Source organism: Cynocephalus volans, chromosome 1 (genome assembly GCF_027409185.1).
Source record: "Cynocephalus volans isolate mCynVol1 chromosome 1, mCynVol1.pri, whole genome shotgun sequence".
NCBI lineage: Eukaryota > Metazoa > Chordata > Mammalia > Dermoptera > Cynocephalidae > Cynocephalus > Cynocephalus volans.
In genome coordinates this window covers 258,274,779-258,299,432 of record NC_084460.1, presented here as the reverse complement: position 1 = coordinate 258,299,432, position 24,654 = coordinate 258,274,779, and the positions used below count along the sequence as shown (strand labels likewise).

The 24,654-nt window shown below is 34.4% G+C and overlaps 1 protein-coding gene across 1 annotated transcript in view; it reads left to right on the top strand.

The window, feature by feature from the left end:
• The window catches only part of TMEFF2 (transmembrane protein with EGF like and two follistatin like domains 2), a 231,119-nt gene that overhangs the window by 45,511 nt on the left and 160,954 nt on the right, over positions 1-24,654 (top strand). The window lies entirely within an intron of this gene.

The window sequence follows — 24,654 nt, the reverse complement described above, 5'->3', positions numbered from 1 at the left end:
CAACCTAAACGTGAGCATTAGCTGCAGTGACTGTGGGAAACATGATTGAGCTTTCCACTCATTATAAGCAATTCTGCTAAGCTCGATAGACAGACTTTCCTTAATTGAGGAGCAGCCATTACCAATGAATTTTTATGAGTTTCTTCGTTCTAGAATTTTTCATCATAATGCAGTCAGTTTATTATATTGAAAATGTATATCACAACTGAAACAGTTTTGTGAAACAGGCATTAATATACTACTGTGTCTATTTATTTGTACCTTGAGGATGTAAGGCAAAAAAAGCAAACTGCTTACTGTTTGAAAATTCATAGCCATCCAAAAGCTAATGGCTAGGATGTTAGAAGTCAGTGAAATGCTTTCATTGGACCCCAGTCAGGTGGTCGGAGTTGGTTATAATGAGATGGAAGGGTTAGTTGAAATTGAATCAAGATGTAGCAAAATTGGGTACTAAATTCTCTTTAATTATGCTTGAAAATAAAATATTAAGGAAGATGACTATAGTGCATTATTTGTCATTATAAGCCTGTTAAACTACTGAATGCTACTTCTAGCCCACAGTGTTTACCTGAATATATGTATCCCCACTATGATTTAGTCTTGACCTTAATTATTAGATACCAGTCAATATTTTTAATTCATCTACAAGAGTTCCTCCTCATTTCTATTACTGACATTAATATTCTGGAAAGGGGAATCTTCAAAGATATTTTAAAGGTGGAGGATAACCCCAAAAGCAGCAACCTAAAGTGGAGTCGAATTGTGATCTCTTTATATATCCAGAATATTTTAATGATGCTTCTTAATACATTACTTTGGTTAAAAATAAAAACTGCAATATGAAGTTTTGAACATTAACACTAAAATGTTTATGTTTTCTTTATTGCAGTCTGGTCTTTGAAATGCCCAAATAAAAAATTCCCTTGAAGCCTCATAGGGAACCAACACTGCTTAGCTTTCATTAGCCCATAAATGGAAAAAGTAGTTCAAAGCTAATCACCAAGCCATTAATGTGGCCATGGGTGCTCTTATGCAAGTTACTTTAGGCAGTATTTTTAAGTATGTTTTGTTAGAAGATTTTTTTTCTTGGAGTTCTTAGATAATGTGCAATTGGAAAATAATTTACACATACACACACACAAGAACAAAAACACCCAAATTACAGGCTGTTGCCATGGGCCTCTAGAAAGCTTACAAATTCAGAAAATAGGATATTCACATTGTCTCAATGAATCAGAAACATAGCAGTTCATATGACTAAGCTGATGACTAAGCAGACACTAGGGAGAAGAGCTTGCAAATTGGGCTTTAGGGGAAACGCTGTCATTAGATTCTAAAAATCTAAAATAATTATCGCTTTAAGTCAATGTGGAAAATTAATTAGTTTTTAGGCCATTATTTTTTCTAGTCTCAGATTCCTTCCCCCCTTCACACCTATCCCTTTTCATGTTGTAATCTAGTCCAATATCAAAAATATAGCAAATGGCAGAGGAACTCTTTAAAAACTAAACGTGGAGTTTCTGTTAGTTATTTTCTCACAGTATTTTTATTGGCGAGTAACCTGCCCTGTTCTGAGAATAATCTATTTTCTGACTAGAAAGATTTTAAGATTTCTTATCGTTGCTGTAGGGATGGCACCTTGCGTTGGCAGGATTTCAGTTATTTTGTCTTCTGTTATATTTACATTTCTGTGAAATTTTTTACGGTCTTATTTTTATATCCAGCCTTCATGAGCTCATTGTCCCGCATGTCTTGTGACAGTAAATACAAAAGTAAATATGATTTTTATTTCACTCACCTGCTACCATTTAGATGTGAGATGTGTTCAGTTAATCAGTTCACTTCAGCAACTAATAGATTGCTTTTCAATTTTTTCTTCTCTCATCAAAAGGGCCCCATCTTCTAGAAGGGCCACACTGGCATGTTAAGAACAAATTTATATGATGGCTACTATATATTGCTCACTATTCTAAGTTCTTTACATAAAATAAAACATTTATTCATTGTAACAACTTTAAAATATATAGATGAGAACTGAGGCACAGAGAAGTTAAGTAACTCTCCCAAGACTGCACATCTAGTAGTGCTTAAGTCAGTAGTTGAGCAATCTGTGTCTAGAATCTATGACCTTAGCAACTACTCAGTTCTCCTCACACAGAACTTTGTTTTTCTAATTATACAGAAGAAACATCTCCTAAAGGTTATGGAAGATGAGTGCTTTGTCATTTTTATCAGATGGTGAACATACTACTTTTAAAATGTTGTGTTTTATTAATTGGAATCTCTCTGATTCCCAGCACAATATAGACTTTACAAAATGCTACTGCCATGTTCATATTAAAAAATTCTTAATTGAAATAAAATTTAAATTAAAAATTGGTTTCCTGTGCTACCATATTCTTCTCTGTCGCTGTCTCTTCAGCTCAGCATTTTACCATGAAAAGAAGTGCATACGTATTTGAAAGTGCATATATACAATGAAAATAAATGTCATTCATTACATAGTTTATAGAATATATAATCAGAATCATATATACATAACTGTATTTTCAATGAAAATGTTGACTCAAAATTAGTTAATTCTCAGACAAATCAAACTTGAATTTCTTGCATTTAATAATGTTAATGTTAAATAATAGTGTAAAATATTGTTATGTAATTCATTGTTTTGTTTATTGTAACTGGCATTTATGATATGTACTTTTATATCTTTAGAAAATGGGGTTTGTTCTGTCAGTAATGTTTATACATTTTTCCCCAAAATGCAAAATATTTTAGAAAATAATATCCATTTGTTTCAAGTATGTCAACAAATAATGATCACTCAAGTATTTTGTTGACTCAATTTATTTATTAAAACCTCCCAAATTTGTATTTTTTTTTGAAAATTTCAGAAAACTCCCAAATCTTACATTATAAGTCATTTTTGGCCTTTAATTACTTTAGTCATTTCATCAGACGAGTTGAAGCCCACAAAATCCTGTTAGAAATGATCCCACAAATAAATGTGATGTTTAATAGAAAAACTATGTATGTTAAGCCTCCTATTCTCAGCATGTACAGGAGCATTATTTTCTGTTTGAATAAGGTAACATAAAAAACTGAAGAGAAGCAAAACAATTCTGCACTTGTCCTTTTTACATTTAAGTTATTTAATCTTCTGTCATTTGCTTTCTCCCACTCAGAAACAAGAATCAAAGTAGTATCAGATAAACCTTGAAATACACACACACACACACACAGACACACGTGCATGCCCACATGCACGTTAATTTAGCCAGTTTTATGGTTGTCTACAAAATAAAGGACAGAGTCAAGTTAAAAGAAGTGTGGGAAGCAATTCAGTAAACATATTGGAGGAGCTAAAAAGCTAAAAGTGGCTTTTATTTCTGCTTTACCATTATTGGACAAAGAGTGAGATACTCAGAGAAAACAGACGATGGAATGGAACAGGGGATGGAGAGCTATAGAATAAAAATTTTCAAAGCACTAGTTAAACGCACTTACCTGTTCTCCAGTATCATGCCATTGACAATGAGGAAAAAGTAATTATTCATGCTAATTCTTAAAATATGAAAAAAAAGAGGAAAAAAACCTCCTAAGTGACATTTAATAAATGAAATCAGAAAATGAAGAGAGTGATGTTGATATTGTTAATTTGGGGTGGACTGTGAACCCTTAGGAATGGGAGTTCTCCTTTGTGTACTTGAACAGAAAGCAAGAATTATATGCTTCTTCTATGAGATAACTCAAGATTTATGATTTTGTTTTGATATCAACTGAGCTTTTAAAATAGCCCAGTAATACTTGCAGTGTTAGTTTTTAATGTAACTGCTTGTGTAAACACGTAGCTAATAAATATTTAATTGGAATACAGACTGGCCTACCAAAGAATAAGGCATTATGAAGTAAAAAGTCAAACAAAATAAACAGTTTTGTGTGCATATGATTTTTCACTCTAAATTAAAAGTGACTATTAAGGAATATCACTAAGAAGAGACTATATGTCTTATATCCTTCAAGGAAACCACTTGATCAATGCAGAGAATGCTACAGGAAGGTACCTCTGCTACTCAGAAATTAACAAAAATGTGTGGTTGTCATGGGGATACTTAAATTACAGAAAGGAATAAATCAGGAAATGATGAATGTAATTAATTTTTCTTGAAGTTCAACTGATGCAAGGTAAAAGCATTTTTATTATGTGAATGTCTAGCCATCCATGATATTAAAAAAAATGAATAAATACCAAATTCACCATATATGTAAATTAGGCAAATTTTGTCATTGAAGTTTACAACAAATACAATAAGTGTGGTCACTCACTGATGAATTTAATTTTCTTATATGGGTTTGCATAAATAAATAAATACACACATACATTTATAAAAATAGAAGGCTGACCTTTGTTACTTTTTGCACTTTTTAAAAGGAAAGAAATAAATCAAAGATGTAATAACCTACATACACCAGGAGTAATTTGGTGTAAAAATTGCTATAGTGCTGAGCGGTAGCCCCTACCTTAAGGGTGGAATTTAAGCGGCTTTCAAATGCCCACCTTTGCTGCTAACTCAAAGTTAGAGAAACAACAGATCAAGATCAGATTAGAGAAACAGATCAGGCAGATAAGTGAACTATATGGATGTTAAAAAAAAATTTAGGAGTAATGAGGGCTGGTAAGGTCCATGGTAAACCGAAGAGCTCTTGCTTTGTCTAAATGAGAAGCAGCAAGTTAATTTCTCTGACAGGTGGCCTGCATGGATTTGTATCCAAACATGTGACATCTTCTGATTTTTCATGAGAAGTTGAATGTCTAGATTTTTATGCAAAATCTCCTAAATTTTAAATGTGGGTAAACAATATAAAACATTTAAATCATCTAGTGGGCCACAAACGAACTACTGCCATTAACCAATTTATTATCTTCTTACTGGTCTTCATGTAAAGTTTCCCTTAATAAATAGGCTAAAAACTGATCAATTAGGAAATTCATTGATTGGAATCTACTTGGGATCTTATTACATTTCCTCAGTCACAGTGTTCTATCAGTGATGGCTATTAATAAATGACAGCTCCTTCAGTTTGTAAGTATAAGATTGCCTTTCATAAGGCCGCTAGATCCCAGGTGTATACCTAATAAATCCTTTCTCTCAGTTCTTGTATTCCAGGCAATGGAATTTTTTTAGTTAAAACATTTGTTTGTGGTTCACAGTAGAAATTTACGTAGCCTCCAATAAGAGAATTTACTAATTGCTACTCTCATTGTTTGTCAATCTTGAAACAGAATTTTAGCCTGGATAACAGAGAGGAATTTGTGCTTCTTTGTGATATTAATTAACGTATACTAATTCCTTCATGGATTTAGAATTAGAAAAAAAAAAGATGGCATCTTCAGTGATGTGAAACATGTATGATCTTCAAACCAAAAGACAAAACATTTGGCCCTTGAGAACTAATTCATTCATCAGAGTTATCTCAGTATGCCAGATTGAATTCATCACTTCTAGGAGAGTCCAAGAGTTAAATCTACATGTAACAAACACATGATAGCTAACATTTACACAGTGCTTAGAATTTACAAATCACATTTTCATGTAATATCTCATTTTGATCCTAGATGTAATGAAAACACACATAAAATTATCCCTTTCCTCCTTTGTCCCCAGAGAGGGTCTTTCAAAAATATCCTAAGGGATTACTTTCCTATGTTTCCTGGAAAAACTCCCTTGCCTAAAAGTTACAGATGTGTTTCTGGGTTATGTTATCATAGTGTGATAACATATAATTGATTCTATATAATTTTCAGTTATATTTTCTTATATAAGCCTATGTGGATTAAGGGAGATGTTACATATAAAGAATGTCATTTAGTGCCCTGGAATACAAACGATATTCAAAAAATGCAAATATCCTTAGTTGCCTCTATTTGGGCCACCTTCTTTCTAATGCACCTGTTTTGTCCAATTTATCTACTTAAGTCAGTTTCTAAAATATAATTCCAGTTGTGGTAATTTCACACTCCAATATGTGCTATGGATCCTGCCTGCCTGCCTGCAGAAGGGCAGAGCTTTCCAGAACCCCTCTAAGTGGGTTTTCATTGCTTCCCTTTACCATTGTGCTTTATACAAACTGAAGTTGTTTCCATCTACCTGAAATTATTTTACTACCTCTTTCCCTCACCAATTATATCCTATAACAATCTTACTTATCCTTGGGGCCCAGTTCAGTGAACTATTTCTATACCTCTAAGCTATTCCCTTCACTGCTTTCGGAGCCCTTTGTGGCTCTTAACAACACTTATCTATACGTCTTATAGCCTTAAAATTAATCAAGTACACACCTCAGTTCCACTACACTAGAAGATTACAGGTGTGTTTAAGATAAAGTCTTTTTTCTGTTCACTTTTGTATTCCCAAAAAAGGGGAGATTCCCTTTCATACAGAAAATGTTCAATAAATATTTATTGAATTGACTTCGCAGAAACCATAGAAGCTGTTAAGATCAGCTTTCTGCCCAATTCAGAAACCCCTCTTTATCCTCCCTTGCCTGCCTCTGGCCAAAATGTGCAATCCCATTACTTTATGACATAGTGTTTTTCCTTGTTGGAAAACTGGAATTATTAGAAAGTTCTTTCTTATTTTGAGCTAAATGTTCTCCTTTTCACCTTCTCTCACCTCTTCCTGTGGAATTTAAATATTAAAAATTTTCCTTCTCCCACATGGCAACCCTTAAATATCAATATAGTGCTTACTCTAGGAATTCTCTTCTTGTGGTAAGCCTCACCCACCCCAACCCCCACATTCTGTCTTCCTAATATGACTCTGTTTTGGTCATCCTCCTTTTAAACGCCGATTGTTCTGTCAGTTTACTTCTTTCAGTGAGGAACCCAGGACTGGAAAAAATGCTCTGTGAATGATCTGACCAGTCCAGAAAGCACTGGAAATATTATCTCCCTCAGTGCGGACATCACACTCCTATAATTCAGCCTGCAACTTTAGCAGCCGAATCGTGTGGTTGGCTTGTAGTGAGCTTCAACAAATAACTATTTAGTGAGTGCCTGCTGTCTGCCAGGCATCATAAGGACTAATGTTTATAGTTGATTAAAACTCCCAAGTCCTTGTCACACGAATTGCTGTCAAGAAAAGATCTTCTATCCTCAGTGTGTATAATTGCTATCCCAATACAAATCTAGGAGTTTTCATTATCCCAGTTAACTTTCATTATGTTGGCATTGTCTCATCCCTTATCCAGTTAAATTTTATTTTTCTGGCTAGGCCTCATCCCTTTAACCTGTCAAGATAATTTAAAATACTGTGCCCGTTGTCAAAGATAGTAGTCAGTTTTTCCAGCTTCGAGTCAACCACCTAGTTGATAAGGAAGCCATTTAGTTTTCAGCTAAGACATTGCTAAGAAAAAGTGTTGAACTGAATGGAGCAGAGCCAAGGATAGAAGCTACTTCTCTAGACTCCTTCCTGTTGATTCATAATTAGAATCCCTAAGGTAGGTCTCTTCAGTAGCTGTAAATTCCCCTAAAGGTTCTAGCATTCATTACACATTATCTGTCATAGCTACAGGAAGCCAAAAGAAATGTCTTTAAGTGTCTTATTTAGATAATGATAGACCCCATGAAATATGAGATTGGTTTGGCATGCCTAATCTTAGTCCACTCTGGGTGTTAGTTAGTTAGCATGCTCACCACTTACTAGAGGTTTCAAACTAATCGTTTGGCAAAACTTTATGGAATTTTACAGGGTTTAATAACTGTCTCACAAGTCCACGGATTCTGTACTTAGGCTTTTATCCATTTTTGAAAAGGGGATCTTTTGCTCATTTCTAATCTTATGGGATTTCCTCTGTTCATCATCATTTCCCAGTGATTACCCAGGATGATTTGTTTCACCTTTCAAATGTAATTCATATGTGTCTGGACTTGTACATTCATTTAAAGAGGCTAAATGCTCTCATAATCTTTGCTTTTATTTTTGTGCTTCAATTACCTCTTGACGGTGCTATCATTCCTAATGTGAAGATAATTCTCCCAGTGGAGAGAAATAGAAGCAAACCACCATTTTACCACATCTAATGGTATATCATTTTTCCCATTTATCATTTTTAAGATCTTTTTTTAACTTCAAATACAGTTTTCATATCATATGTACACATATTTCATGCAATTTAAAAAACCTCTTTAGTGTCCTTAGTAAAGGTAAGCAATATCAGATAACTTTAGCCTCTTCATCCTATTCTTAAAGATTGTCGCATCTCTTTTGTATTCATCCTTGGTTATATGTTCTTCCTTTCATATTTTGCACACGTTTCATTTAAATCAGAGCTCATCAGAAAGACAGCCCTAACCAACCACACTGGTCTCCTTGGATACCGATTCTTTATTTTCTTCATCAGTATCATTTGTGATTGTATTATCAGATTTTCAATTTTTACTCTCTACCTCCTTTACATTTTCTGACCATGGAATCCCCAGGAGGACTATGATAGCTATTGCTTCATAAATTGTTTTTCAATGTAATTTCCTAAAACCTAGCGTACATGTTAGTAGCCTTTTCTTGGCTACGAAAATGTCATGGATGCTTTCTTTAAAAGTTTGCATTATTTCAGATTCAGGAAGAAGCTCCTCTTTGCTGGTGAAGATTAAATCAGGAACAGAAACTCCCTTCATTGTTTTGTCTTCAATCTGAGGAATGCTGTTTCATTAAGACAGCACAATAATCTCACATGCTCTCTATCAGGAGAAAGAGCTTTCTAGTAAATGCCCAGGTGGTTGAAATTCCCTGTAAGTTGCCTCTTTTGCCATTTGTGTGATTTGTGTAATGCAACATCAGCATCATATGTGTACTTACTAAAAATGTGAATTCAGAGCCTCAGACCAGACCTATTCCATCAGAAACTCTGGAGGAGGGTCTCAGCGATCTGTTTTAACAAGTCTTTGAGGTAATTCTCCTGCCCACTAAAGTTTGAAAACCACTGTTGGAAAACACCATCCATACCTTCTGACTGGAAAGCAATGCACAGTATTATCCCTTAACTACTTATGTTGGCTCAGATATTCTCTATTAATATCACCGTTTTCAAAGCAAATTCACTTCTTCTTACCACACCTTTTCTATTGATTTATTTCTTCTGAACAAAGAGTCTTCAATATCACATCTCTGTATCCCAGCACATATTGCGATAATTTGACTTCTAATGTTAAGTTGCCAATGTTTCAAATATATGTCACCCATCATGCTTGGGTATGTAGATATCTGAGGCCATTCGTGGAGTCTGACTCATTCAAGATTATTCCCTCCTGAGAACTCATGGCACCCTGTCTTTTATTGGTCCTCTACCTGCTCTCCTGGCTCCCAGACTCCTCTCGCTCTGGTCCGTTCTTCTAGAAATCAACCTAAAAGATAGCCTTGCTTATGTCATTTCTTGTTGGAAATTCTTTGTTGGTTTTTAACTCCTCAAACTGGCATTTGAAGCCCTTTGACATAACACTTCAACCATCCTCTTTGGACTTACATTTCATGACCCTCTGCTGTGTACTGCACACTGCAGTTCAATGGGTTAGGACCATGTGTTGTTCTCTGACTTTCCTGCCCCCCAGACCTTTACTTGTGCTCTTCCTTCTTCTTGGCCTGTCATTTACCCTCATTTTTCCTTGCTGAAATTCTTTACTTCACTTCTCTGGAATGCACCCTCACAAATTCTTTTCTATGTAACTTAGTTAGATGTCATCTCTCTTCCTCTCCCTCCAGTGAGCACAAATAGCACACAGAATGTTGTACCTCAAGTGCCTGATTACGCACTACTTCATACAATATATGATTGGGGACTTATACCTCCATTAAGAAGGGACTTTTGATCCGTGCTTCATCTGTAACAACATTTTTTTAATTGAAGTAAATATCATGATGTAACAATTCATTTTTATTTCTTCTAGGGTTTCTTTCTCTTTCCCTTTTCCCCCTCCTAAAAGTTTCTCAAATGATATAGTTAATTTCAAAGTGCCTCAGTAGAGAACTAAGGAACTTTGCTTCCAAATTATTTGAACTTAGTGATTTAATACGATACTGTATTAGCTTTATGACGAAAGAGCCCTTGACTATAATGTTCTTTTCACAAGTCTGAAGTTAGTTGTTCATCTTTGAATGGCTTGTTACCAAATGGAAACAGGTGGAAAATATAAATTTATAAAACTTGATGTTAAAAAAAATGCCATAAATTCATGTCATGTCAGGAAGGTAGAGAGTAAGAGATGGGGGAGGAAGATAGAAAGGGAGTGAAAGAAGGAGAGAGAGAAGAAAAAAGAATCCTCAAAAAATAATAAATCTGCTTATGTTTTGGTCATAATGGTTTTCAATCTTTCTTTCCTCTCCTGTCAGTAATATCACCACACACTCAATTTAAGTAAAACCATCGCTCAGTTAATATAGAATAAGTATTATTTTATTCTTACACTTACATACAGGAAAGTGCTGGTTTAATTTAAGAATTTAAAAAAAAAAATGATACCATGTATTTGGACAATATGTTGTAGAGTCGAGAGGTTTTATGAATTGTAAAATGGCAAGAGATAACAAAGCTGACTCTGTGAAAATAGGGGAAAAGCCTTGGCAATTAACCTAAGGATAAAGTATCTTTCCTTTCTCACCATGATCTACTCATATTTAAGTCTTTAAATGGAAAATGACTTGTATTTAACCTTTTATGATTCAGAAAGCCATTTCATTATAATTAAAGCTAATCTAATTAAAGATGGATTATAACAACGGCTGAATTAATAGGTCATGAAATACTGAGTTTAATTAATAGATTCCTATTTATTTTTTTAAAAAGGAAGAAATACTCTTTTTTGAAGTATTATGTAAAAACTCTCTAAAATTTTAGTTTAAACTCATAATTGTAGGTGTTGCATCATCATCATCATCATCATCACATTAGAAGACCAAGAAGAAACAGCATAGCATGAAATTTGGAAAAAATCTAAGTTACCATTTCATTTAAATTTTACGTTTATTGAATTTAAATCATTTTATATTTGCAATCTTGAAAAAAATAGTAATTTTTTATTTCCTCTTTGGAAAAATTAAGATTGTCAGTACATACTCTTGAATAATGAGAAAAATAATAATAATTTTAAATAGAAATTTTCCTTTTTTTAAATTACAAATTACAATTCAACATAGTCTAAATCACTTATTTTGTATCTATTGCATGTTTAGGAAAATTAATGCAGTTGCAGTTAAATTAGGCCTAGTGACCCATGTTAGCATCAGATAAAATATTTTAATATATGTGTTTTGATTGATTGTTTTCAGAAAAGCTATAGGAACAAATATGAATACAAGAAATTATTTTTAAAAAATGACTTGGCATGACAAAAAATTCCAAAATAAAATTGAAGGACTGTTTTATTATGTACATGCTGTGGATTATACAGTGTGGTATGCCTCAGTCTCTCCAGCTATTCCCGTATACAAAGGACTCCACTCCCATAAATGTATACATGAAGGCCAAGTCTGGGAAGTCCTGGGGCAACACACCAAATCTCTTCCCGTAAATGTCGTATTTCCTTAATTCTCTGTTATATTATTTTTATATTTAATATTTCTATATTCAGTATGCATCTTAAAATTGAGATGTAAGAACACATATGAGATCTTCAAATTTGGCCCACTGCATAGGGGATTTTTCAGGGTGACATGAACTAAAGTATTAAAATGCTATCCTCTAAAAGTGTCCTTTTTCCTTAGATGGCCCAAGAACTATTTAAATCATAGCCAGAAGGCATTTCTCTGAAGATAATATCATTTCTTTAATTTTTTTTTTTTTTTTACATACTGGTTAAAAACTGTCAGGGTTTTTGCTTTCTCCTCTTCTATGTTAACTAGTGGGTTATACTTTCAAGATGACTAGAGCTATGCAAATGAGAGAATTGGTGGACATTCGAAAATAAAAGTGAAAATCAATTCAGAATATATAATTGGGGAACTCTCAAGGAGCCAATTCTGAAGTCTGCACAAGGACCCCAGGATTTCCAGTATTTTTTCTAGACTTGGCCCACATAGGTACATAAAAACATAAACTGGCACCTCAGCTACAATACCTAATTTAGGAGCCCCAGGCCAGTGCACGGTAAGATTGCTCCATGCTCAACACTCACATGTGGGGCACCTGGGAATGTCCCAGAGGAAATGTGTGGCTATTGAATGATATGCTATGGCAATATGTATCTGACGCACAAATCACCCAGAATGTACCATTGGTCCACACATAGAAGTGTTCCACTACCCCTAGGGGATGCCAGCATGGGCTGCTGCAGCACTTGGGATGAAAATGCATTTTCTGTGAGCAACTATCTCCTCTGAAGAAATTGCTTTCTTTTTTTACCATTTGGAAGCTGCTGAGCAACCCATAATCAAGGTTTTCTTAATGTTGTTTTAAACAGGCCCATTATCTGAGTCGCATCTCTCTGAAAGCTTTAGACTTCATTACGCTATTAGAAAAAATTAACATACTGTACCTGATAAGCTTCTGGCATATTCAAAAACTTGCAGCCTTATTAATGCTAGCTATCACAGCACTTTCTTCCTATTAAAAATGGGTTGTACAAGAATTAAAATATATGCTGTTTGTCTACCTTTTTCTTGAGATAAGAAGGCAGCAGTTCACTTGTTCTGACGTTAATTTTCTATCTGCAAATTCACCTATTCATTTTTAGCATATCCTTTCTCTTGTCAAAATATTATATCTGATTGTGCAAGAATCTGTAAAAGAAAGTCATTCCGGGCATGTTTATAGTAGGTAACATTAAAAGTAAATTTGAAGGTTAGAGTGATTTATTAGAGTATTTTCTTTATCAGTAATCTAAGTAGAAGGTAAGAATATTATTATATCATGCTATGCTGAGTTGTTACTTCATCTATCCGTTCTTAAATACCATTAAAATTTAGAGACCTAGAAAAAAATGAAAACAAATATATATATCTATGTAGACATTGAGCAAAAATAGCACTTCTAGCTTCTTGAAAATAAGCTTTATCTGTAATGGCAAATTTTGCAAAAATGTTTGAGATAGATGCAATTTACTTGGACTTAGTTGGTAAAAGACTAAACTTACATAAAAGACTGAAAATTGCAATAATCTGAAACATAAGGTTGCAATGGCATATCAAGATTGGAAATATTAATTATCACTACTTCGCATAGTAGCATTCTGTAGATTTATGCTAAGAAATCCTACAAAGCAGTCCAGAGCCACATATCTCAAAACTTTAAATTAGCAGGCTTCTGAAAAGAGGAAAATTGAAAATTTCAATTTTCCATCAAAATTGAAATTAAGGTTGGAAGAATGTAAAAGTGTAAGTTATGTGTGGTAGAAAACTTTTCTAGTAGTTTCAAGGATTTCTGCTAAACTCAAACTCACTGATAGGAAGAATAACATACAAATAAAAAGAAATTATTACTTAAAATGCCCGAGATTTATTGAACTAGCATAATTAGTGCTGAGGTAAAAATGATTGCTACTTCCAATTAATGTCACACACATTTAAAATTACAAAATTGTACTGTTGCCCAATTTTTGACTTTAGACACAGTCAACTCTGTTCTTGGACTAACATGATGCTTTAACGTTTGTCCCAAATAATTGTTCCATGCCAGCAAGTCACTTATTTCTCCAAAATAAATAGAAGGACTTCTAAGCTACTTTGAACAGAAAATAAACTAATTGTTAATTTCTTAAATGTTCCTCAAATGCAATAACTTTTACATTTTTTATTTACAGATGAGATAGGTAGGAGAGAAGACAGGAAGGGCAGCACTTAAAAACAGAAGTGAAAATATTTTACCACTAAGAATTCACTCAGATAAGAGCTATGAATTAGGTGCCCTGTGGTATTTAATGAACCCTTTATAATTTGCTTTATCGTTAGTCAATATTTGGCTTTCTATAAGCATTTACAAAATTATACCTTGATGGATGATAAGGTCGGGTAAATATTTCTTTCTCCTTGCTGATAAAGAATCATTTGGAAATGGTCAGAGGCAGTCCAGATGCTATTAGTGCACTAGCTTCTCCCATGACTGAGGGAAGGACCACAGACCCTTATCTGTCAGAAAGCCTGGTTCAGGGAAAGGTCCCTTGGTGCTAATGATCTCATTCATGTACTTAGCCTTACAGCTGTCTGAGCAAGAGTGCTTTGCTGTACTCACATTTACACATAATTAAATATGGTAGTCCAACTTATTTAGAAAAACAACAAAATTCCAAAACCAAAAGCAAAAATTAACTGTTATATGTATAAAAATAAATAAACACAATGGAAAATGAACAAATATATAAATGAATGGATTGCTTAAGTGAGAAGAGGAGGCATTCTTTTAAAGCAGCCAAAGCAAGTGTTTCTTGGTAGTTAGGAGGCAGCTCCACATAATGAAAGAAAATAGGTTTTGGTGTTTAGGCAAGCTGGGTTTTACTACCTCGAGGAAGTTTCCTAGTCTCTCTGAGCCTCAGTTTGTCTAACATGACTATTAGGAGAGACAACAAGATCATGACTGTAAAACACCAAATAATTTCATAAGTGTTAGTCATTTTCCCTTCTCTCTAGTTGCAAGTGTGTCTTCCTTCCTTCATCCCAGAAGTAATTACTGTAACAGTATCTAGAGTGCATCAAGTTGCGACATGAAACCTGAAAAAAATACAGTGAATATCTTCAGTTTGGGACTCAAAATTTTAGTTGTCACCTTTGATTGTTCCCTGATGCTTCTTTTCCTGAAATACATCATGCAATATTTTTGTGCAAATATTTTAATGTATTTGAGACACCTGAATAATTTATAGGATTTTCTGTTACCCAACCTGTCACCATATAGACCTGGCAAATGTATTTGCAATTGAAAACATTTCCATAGAAAAGAAATGGTAAATTATTCAGATTGTACTTTCCCCCCATCAACTCATTAATTAGTAAAGCATATTAAGAAACTATTTTATGTGTAAAGTAACATGCAACTAAATGTAGTGAACTAAGATAAAAAAGAGAGTTTCAGAAAATGGAAATATATGATATATATTATTTTAACCACTGGATTGATAAATTTCTTACCCTTTGTTACTTGTTTGGAGGGAGAATATTGCTTCTTTTTCAAATATCTGAATAATTAACAAAATTTTTCACTTTCGATAGATATATCCATGTTTATTGGTATTTTTTTAAATTTATTAAAACTACTTTCTCTAAAATATTTTATTTTTGCCAAATTTAAATTAAGTGAATAGTTAGCCTAACTTTAAATTTAATATTCTTGGCGACTTTAAAAATTAACCCTTAAAAAAGGTTTCTGAGTAGAAACCCAATATCATTGATTATAATACGAAAATGTTTATATTTATATAATATTTGTTTTAAAAAATATGAAGTAGTATACTTTTATTAGAATTGAGCTGAATGTTATTTTAACTCAGAGATAGACTTTCTTTATATAATAGCTTGAGAATTATTTTACCTATTTTATTCGTTTGCCTATCTTCTCTCTGCAACATGTATTTTTAAGACCTGACTTCTAGTTTAAAATAATATTCAATTGGGCCAACTCTGTGGCTCACTCGGGAGAGTGCGGCGCTGGGAGCGCAGCGGCGCTCCCGCCACGGGTTCGGATCCTGTATAGGACTGGCCGGTGCGCTCACTGGCTGAGCGCGGTGCGGGCGACACCAAGCCAAGGGTTACGTTCCCCTTACCGGTCGCAAAAAGGACAAAATAATAATAATAATAATATTAATAATAATAATATTCAATTAGACCTGCGATAAGGAGAAAAATTTCACAAACCTTTAAGAAACAAATGTCTCTTTTTCCAAATGAGAAAATTTAAAAAAAAAAAAAAATGATTCTATACTATATAATTTCATGCAAGTCATATTTTGGGGGACAAGGAATGGTAGTGTATCTTTTGTGGTATGCTTTCCCAATTAATTAAGAAGAAGTTTGGTCAGGCCTTGATTGAGTGTCCCCCAAAACTTACCTCCAGTGTGCCAGTGATAAGAGGGTGGGAAATCCTATTATGTTAATTGGAAGGGGGGCCTTTAAGATATGATTAGATTATAGGACCATGCCATAGTGAATGGACTAAAACTGGTGGTCATGGGTGTGGTTTGGAGGGTTTTAGACATTTACTGGTTAATATTAGAACTTTGTCTCTGATCTGTGAGCTTTTTGTTTTTTCTTTCAGTTCCACATTGGATTATTAGCCAGCCCCACCACTTAACCTCTGCACCAGAACTAATTTGTTTTCCTTTGCTTACTTCTAAGTTGGGGAACTTCCTGTGGGAACCAGCACTTGAGCCCTGTGGTTGAGCTAAATTGCTGCTTTGCTGCTGATTCTCTGGGGAAGGCTTTTTGTGTAGCTCAGGTTTTAATTGTTGACCTTGGATGTACTTCTGGTCTTGTCAGTTTTAGTACACCTGGGTTGTGTGGAGACTCTGGTCTGGGCCTCAGACTTTTTAGCAAACTGCATGCCCTGCAGTTCTATATTACCGACCAGTCTCCACTGAGTGGTCCTGCACTGAGTGGGGGACAGATCAGCTGTCCGTACTGTGCCCCAATGTTCCCCCACTGGCCCTTCTCCCCCACTGCCCACACTACCCACTGGGTGGGCCTTTTGTAGGTCCTTTGTGATGCCTCACTGGCTCCTTTTTTCAGTTGTTGTGGCTTCTTGGTCCTATTCGGGTACATGGGAACCCTGTTAGTGGTCTTGCTGGTCTGGGGGCCACCAAGGCCCTTTTCTCCCCTGCCGCCTCCGAGCAACTTCATACGAAAGGCACAGCTGTGGCTTTTGCCAGCTCTTGCTCTGTGTGCTCACCAGGGCCAGGCTTGAAGTGGTTGGAACTCGAGATGGTCGGAGCAGTCCTTCCTTTCTCTCATCATGGCTTCTACTGCCTTTGTGAGCTCTGCAGGTCTCTCCTCTTCTCCTTAGCTCTCGTGGCCCCCACTTGGCAGTCACTGCTTTTTACTAGTTGTAAGTTGGTTGATTGTGGGAGAGGGTGACTCTGGGGACCATCCATTCTTCTGGAGGGCTTTTAAAGGAGAGTGAATGAAGAGGATTGTCTCTCTCTCTCTGTTCCACCATTTTGCAATGTGACACTCCTAGGTCACTGTTGCCATCACCAGATGTGTTCTCTGGACTTTGGACTTCCCCAGCTTCTGATACTGTAAGCAATAAATTTCATTTTCTTTATAAATTGCTCAGTTTCAGGTATTTTGTTATAAGCCGCAGAAACGGACTAATATAGGTCATAACAGCTTTTCAGAGGATATAAGACCCTACTAGCTAATGGCAAAGAGTTAATTCCAAGTGTATTATCAATAAGAAGTTAAAGGGTGCTACTATGCAAGTGGCAAAACAGTTCTACAGAGTGACTAATACCCAGTCTTCAAAAGGCACAAGCTTGGGAAGCAATTAGGACAAATTATGGGGAATGAAGCACTCTTGACTTGTGACAAACTTTTAAATACTGAAAGAATCTATGTTTCTTCTTAGTTTTACAATCAATATGAATTACTCTTCTATCCTTACATGTTTAAACTCCATTTGCCAGGTGTCATCCAAGAAACCCATTTTCTAGCTGTTTATTCATGTTTTCTGTCATTTGAAAATTTTTATAAGTGCACAGTCTGTTTCTCTGAGGCTGGCCACGTAAATTTGAAATACTTGCTGATCTTATCCATCCAGAAGATCCTAGCAGTTTCACAACTGTATGGGGGATCCAGATATTATTCTCAGGAGTATTAATTTGACCCAGAGAAGGTACAGAGCATCCAGATCCACAGAAGAAAGAATGGAGCATCCATCACTTCTGCCAGCCCTGTGTCAGGTGACCCGTGGAGCCCAATTAGAATGTCCTCTATGGGGAAAAGCTTGACTGCATTCTCGGGCTAAGAAAAGGTGATGCAGTTTATAACTGCTGAGACAGAGGAGATGAGAGAGAGAGATGGAGAAATCTGTTCAAATGAAGCCATAAATAGAAAAGAGCATGAATGCTCACCCCTGTGGTCCTGTACCCCACACTCCCTGCCATTTACAGACTAGACATTCATTTTCATTATGATTGAATTCATGCATGTTTGTTTTAAAGTGGTGGAAGTCAGGTGATTAAATTCAAATGTTGCTGGATGAAATTTGTAACCCAGCAGCACTGCAGGCTCAGACTGCTTTGGTTAGGAAAGAGTAAAAGGTGCATTTAGAGGAGCAGCTGATCAGTTCTTGGCAGGCAGAGTATTGCTGAAGTAACAATTTGCAGTAGTTTTACACTCCTGTCAGTGCCAGTTGGCAAACTAATGGAGATGATGGAATGAAAGAACAAAATGTCACAACAGAAAGGAGTGAATTGAAAATTCAAACATTTTCTTATTTCTCATCATCCTGCTGAATCAAAATGAAATCAGTCTACAAATGAACCAACTCGTTATGGAATAAAAGGCAACTATCTGCACAATTTTTTTCAAAGTAGAAAAAATCAAATAATCTTGTGACCATTAGCTTGTTCAGAACCTCATCATGATTTGTAATAACTCAGAGAATTAGTTCATAAACAAGAATATTGATTTTAAGAGACTAAGTTTTAGTTGAGAATAGCAAATAATACAGATGTTGAAACCTTACGTTAAGGATTCCCTTGTGTAGGGTAGTAGAAAATCAGTGCCAAAATAGGAAGGTCAATTTTAAATTGTTATATTACTAATAGAAGATATAATGCCTATCCTAGATATCCTCATAATACTGATCATCTGGATTTACTACATATTCTTTGCCTGACATTACAGACTGTACTACGAAAATGAACTGTGTATACAGTACACATTGCAGGTCATGTTTTTAACTTCAAAGATTTAATAAGAATTGTTGACTTTCCATGGTTCACTCATTTTTAAGTGTTTTTGTAACCTAGAGCAATTACCTCAATTTTTGACTCTAAGGGAAAAAAACACAAATTTATTTATCAAAACAAATCAGAGAAAATCAAATTAGCACATCATATCAGAACTTCAGCACGGGATAACTAAATGTGAAATACAGATGCTACCAAACATCACAAATATAACCTCAGTAAATACACGAAAGAGCAGATCTTTACTTCAGAGGAACTACAAAACAGCAGCCATTAACACGTCAAGAATGAACTACAAGTAACTTGCCAAAGGTTGGAAAGTAATTTCCCCCTTAATATGATTTTAAAGTGCAGTGATGCGGTAGCTTATTCATTTTTCTCCCATTGGGTTTATAAGAGAAGTTGTTTTAATAGTCACAGGAAAATAGATAAATAACTGTATCTATTAAGTGGCTGTTATAAGGCTCAGAGCCCAAGCTCTGTGCCTTGTTATTACATATACATCTTAAAATAATATAGATTCCTTAACTTTATTTTTGCTTCCAATCTGATTCTCATATGCTTATTTTATATTTTACTACTCTGTTATGTTTTTCTGTATTAATTAATGATTAAATCACATTGAATAATGTAGGAGTAGCTCTATCAATCTATTAGTGTTTGATAATATTTTCTAAAGGCAATTAATATAGGGTATTTTATTTCTATGTGGTGTTTATATGCATATTTATTCTGTAAAGGTAATCTTCTGATTATTCTCATTATTCTACACTAAATTAGTCTTTGGACCAAGCAGATGTGTAAAGTTAATTTCATAAACAAACTCGGCATCATGCAGTCTATTTCACTGCCTGTTGATCCCCACAGAAGCCATATAATGCAGTACCATTCACTTTATTTATTTAAAAGGACCTTAAAAATCATACAGTTCTTTGGCAGGACTAAGCTACTCCAAAAGGAGAAATGCCTATCTCATTCTTAAGAAAAGAAAGTGTGCATAACTTATCATCTGAATATTTTCTGGAACCTTAAAATAAAGCTTCTACATTGGCAGAATCTAAATTCCTCTGACATCAGTTTTAGCAGACTGAAGGTTAGCTATTATATGCCAAAATATTTCTCTTGTATATTTCCTGTTGGAATAAGTCCTGTTACTAAGTACTTTTTTTTTTTTTTTTTTTTTTTTTTTAGCACTAAGGAAATCAAATTCTGTTTTTGCTTTTTCAGTGGAGAATAGAAGGGTTGGGATAGAGTAAGGCCATATTTTATTATGACCGTTTGGTGAATATTTTTCAGAGAATATAGCTATTGCTACTTCACTTTCCTTACCTACCAATCTGCAAGATGCACGTATTTGCCTGTAGAATGCTTTTTTTAAAGAATTTTGTCATCATTCTCACTGCTTACTATAAGCTCTCAATATTTGTCTCTTGAACGTGTTTCTCTCAGCAATTCTACCCATCCTTGTCGTATCCTACATGCAGTCCATGCTCCTTAGAGCTACAGCTTTGTCTTTGTAATTCCAAAACGTGATTGTGTTACTGCTCTGCTAAAAAATGTCAACAGAATTGAATTCACTACCAGATGAGGGCTAAAAACCTTCGTGTGGTATGGAATCTTGCTATTCACGTGGTCCTCAGGCCAGCAGCGTTACCACCACATGGGATGTTGTTGGAAATGCAGAATAGAAGCACCACCAACTAAATTAGAATTTGCATTTTAAGAACATTGCCGAGGTGATTTGTTTGCACATGACAGCTTGTGAAGCCCTGGTTCCAAAGGTCACCTCAGTCTAATCCTATCATTCCTCTCCATCCTCATTCTTCCACCACTTCCTTATCCTCCTTCCATGTTGTCTCCACTGGTTCTCATTTGTCTGGACTCGAAATAACCATGTCCTGCCTCCAGCCCTCTATATACAAAGTGATCTCTTTGTCCAGAATTTCCTTTCTTGACTTCTGTAAGAAGGTCCTACGTATGCTTATGACCAAGGCCAAACATCTTCTCATTTGGCATTTCTTTTCAAGCTACAGCATCTGACAAATCACTCTTATTTAGTTCTTTCCAATTTGCTTGTGTGGTACATTTTACTTATTTCTTTTTAGCACTTATTGTATTATGTTAGAATTACCTGCGGACACATCTCTTTCCCCCCACTAGACTTTTTTTCTCTTACATTTATTAGAGTTCATGTGATATGGTAGGCTGTTGACAAATTCTTGTTCAATAAATTCATGAAAGAAAGTACTCTATAATGGTTCTCTACATTTGTTCAGACAAAAACAATGAATATTTACTATAGGATAATTTAAACAATTGCCTTTCGTATTTTCTAGAATAGGGTCCTAAAACCCCCCAGGGCCAAGTTTAGCCCTCAACCACTGTGATTTAACTCAGATTGGCTTTAGAAATGGGCTGTTGGTACAAAGTTCATAGTGTTTCTTAATAAATTCAACCCGAAATAACAAAGCAAACTGCACCTATATGCGAAAGTTACACTGCTCTAAAGTCATTTCGAGGACAACTGATGTTGTTTGAATCACAAGTAATGCCAAACTACATTCAACACTCTGGGACTGTCAAAGTTAAAGCAAAAAGTGAGGTCGCCATTCCCACACAAATTTGCAGCAGATACATTCTCTCAGCTTAAACCACAGTCTAGCGGCACTTTTCAGATCTCAATGCGAGTGCAAAGGAAATTTTTGTATTTCAAAATGCATTTAACTGTGCAGTTGAGGAGCTTCCACCTAACCTTCAATGGGAAGTCATTGATCTGCAGTTTGAAGACATGCTAAAAGGCATACATTGAGAGATGCATCTAATGGAATTCTATAAATTCCTTCCAAGTAACAAATATGCTCAATTAAAATCATATGCTCGTGCATTTATATCAGTATTTGGCACTACCTATCTGGGTGAAAAAAGCATATTCAAAGATGCCGTATATAAAATCTCATTACAGAAGAACATTTGCAATTAATTTGGATGATAGGGAACACTAGCTTTGAACTTCAATTAAGCAAAATGTTATCCATCCCCCAAAGAATTCCATTTTCTCACTAGTAGATCTGTATTACACAAAACTGTACTCCAATTTTATTATTATATTTTAAATTTCATCAATCAAAATTTTGTGGAAATTTGCTTTGTCTCTTGGCCCATAAAGCCTGAAATATTGACTACCTGACATTCACAGAAAAACTTTGCTGACCTCTGCTCTAGAAGCAAAAACACAAGAGAGATTAAGCATTCAAAAAGGGGTAACATATTTATTAAATCTGAGAATAAAGTGGAGACATTTTCACCAATTTAGAAGTAGTGTTATTGCATAATGTGTTTACATATTTTCTAAATAGTCTCAGTAAAATATATAACAATAAAATTGATATATTTTTAAAATACGTACTTGAATTATTTTCTGAGATTAGTTGTCAGGATAAAGGGTTATGAACACTGCACAGGAAGCAAAAATGGAAATCAATATGAAGAATTGCCATATCAAGACAGCTCTGGTCTAGATCAGATTTTCTTTATAAACATTTTTAAACTGCTGGATAAAAGAAACCTAGTCTTCAGGGAAATTTATCCATTTCAGGTAGTAAATTATTATAATTTTTTAAAAGCTGAAAACTGCCTTCATACTTATTTATGCTAAATAAACTCTCAGTTCCTGAAACAACGTACATAATTAAACTCAGCTAGTATCTCTTCACTGTTTATTGTAGTCCTCATATCAGTCTTATAGAGGCTTTTCTGAACACACACGGAGGGCGCTTCAGAGTTTGAGGAGGAGGAAAGGTGTTTTGTTTCACTGTGACTTGTATATAGCCCTTAAAGACAAGGCAGTTTTCTATGTCAAAACTTTGATTCTCTTAGAGCTGTTCTGGTGCAGTGGTTATGTCATTCCCCAAATTTTCTACACAAAGTGGTAGAAACACAATCCTCAGAGAATTTGTTCAAAAACTGGCGGTCACCCTAGGTAGTCCTAGAAGAGGATTAAATGCATCTGTTGGTATATCCATCTGTTATGAAAAGATCCTTAGTCTAAAATTCTTGGTACAAAACCTTCCATTTTGATTAGAACATCATTGAAAAGAGCTTATAAATAAGTTCATAATAAGTTCATATTTTTATTCATAATAAGTTCATATTTTTATTCCTTTATGATTTAAGGAGTAAATCATAAAGGAATAAAAATAAACTTTTCTCTAGATTAGTTTATTCCAAGTTTGTATTTTATCAATAGAAACCAAGGATTTTCCATTCACTTAAACACTCTTCACTCATTATTTTTCCTTCTCCCAATATTCTGTTTGGATCCTGGGCTTCCATTAAATAAATTGCCATTTTCCCCTACTTCAAGAATCTTTTACTTCTGCTTAATTAACCTGTTGCCAGTATTTTTAATTTTTTATGCCAAATTTATGTGAGCACATAATAGTATATACTCGTTTGATGTTAAGTAACTTTATGTCTACTTATCATTGAGTTGATTATAGGTCTCAGAAATAAAACCTAGTATCATGTGTAGTTTATGGAAATTATCCTTAAATGGAGCTATTCATAATTTTGAGAGAGCAGTGCACTTTTGTAAGATGTATGAAACAATCTTTTTTTATTACCACCTCTGATTATAACCATTGTCTATAACCTCCATCTACTGGTAATCACATTTTAAAGTCCCATCTAAAATAATAATAATAATTTGTTAAAAACATCACAAATATCAAACATCTATTGGAAATATATGTAGTTGTACTTATTAATGGTACTGTTCAATAATGATGAAAGTAAGAAAAAATACTTACTCTTTCAGTAAAAGTAACTGCAGAAATAAGGTGGCACTGTTCTGAATGAATAATGAGTCACAGATGTTTGATCTCTTGCTTACAAAGTTTACAAACTCTTATCAGCAATCATAGTACAAAGCACTGAAATTTACCATTTTTTAAAATACTGGTCTTCAACTGAGAATTAATTTTTTCATTCCTTACCAAATGACAAAGGCAGTAGTCTTAATTTATTTCAAAAGATTTCTAAAACATAATTCTTACACAGGTTCTCACCAGCTGTCGGGGAATACTATTTTATATATAAAGATTTACATTTTGAAGAAAATCGTGTTGCCATTTTGTTAGTCTATTCATATTGTTAACATCAACAACAAAAACTAAAAAATTATTTCCTTTATGATTATACCCAATAACTAATACCGACATATAAAATTCTTTTAGTAAAATATAGTAACTTAACTATATATTCATTGACTTGGTTCATTCATTTATCTTCATTTTGGTTACTGAATAGCATTCAGAATTCTATGAGGCAAGTCATGTGATTTATTTTTAATTTACTAAACACATTTATTTAGTTAAGCTTACATGTATTGTTACTATTAGTATTATTATTTAGAAATGATCCCCTTGTAGGCAGAAAGAGAATTTTTAAAATTTTTTTTATCTTTTCCACTTTAGTGAGGTATAATTGACAAGTAAAAATTGTATATATTTAAGGTGTGCAATGTTTTGATGTATGAATGCATTGTGAAATAATTACTACAATCAAGCTAATTAATAAATCCACGACCTTACATAGTTACCATTTTGGGGTGTGTGGTAAGAATGCTTAAGATTTACTCTCTTTTAGAAAATTTCAAATGTACAGTGCATCATTATTAACTATAGTCACCATGCTGTACGTTAGATCTGCAGAACTTATTCATCTTATAACTGAAAGTTTGTACCCTTTGACCAACAGCTACCCAT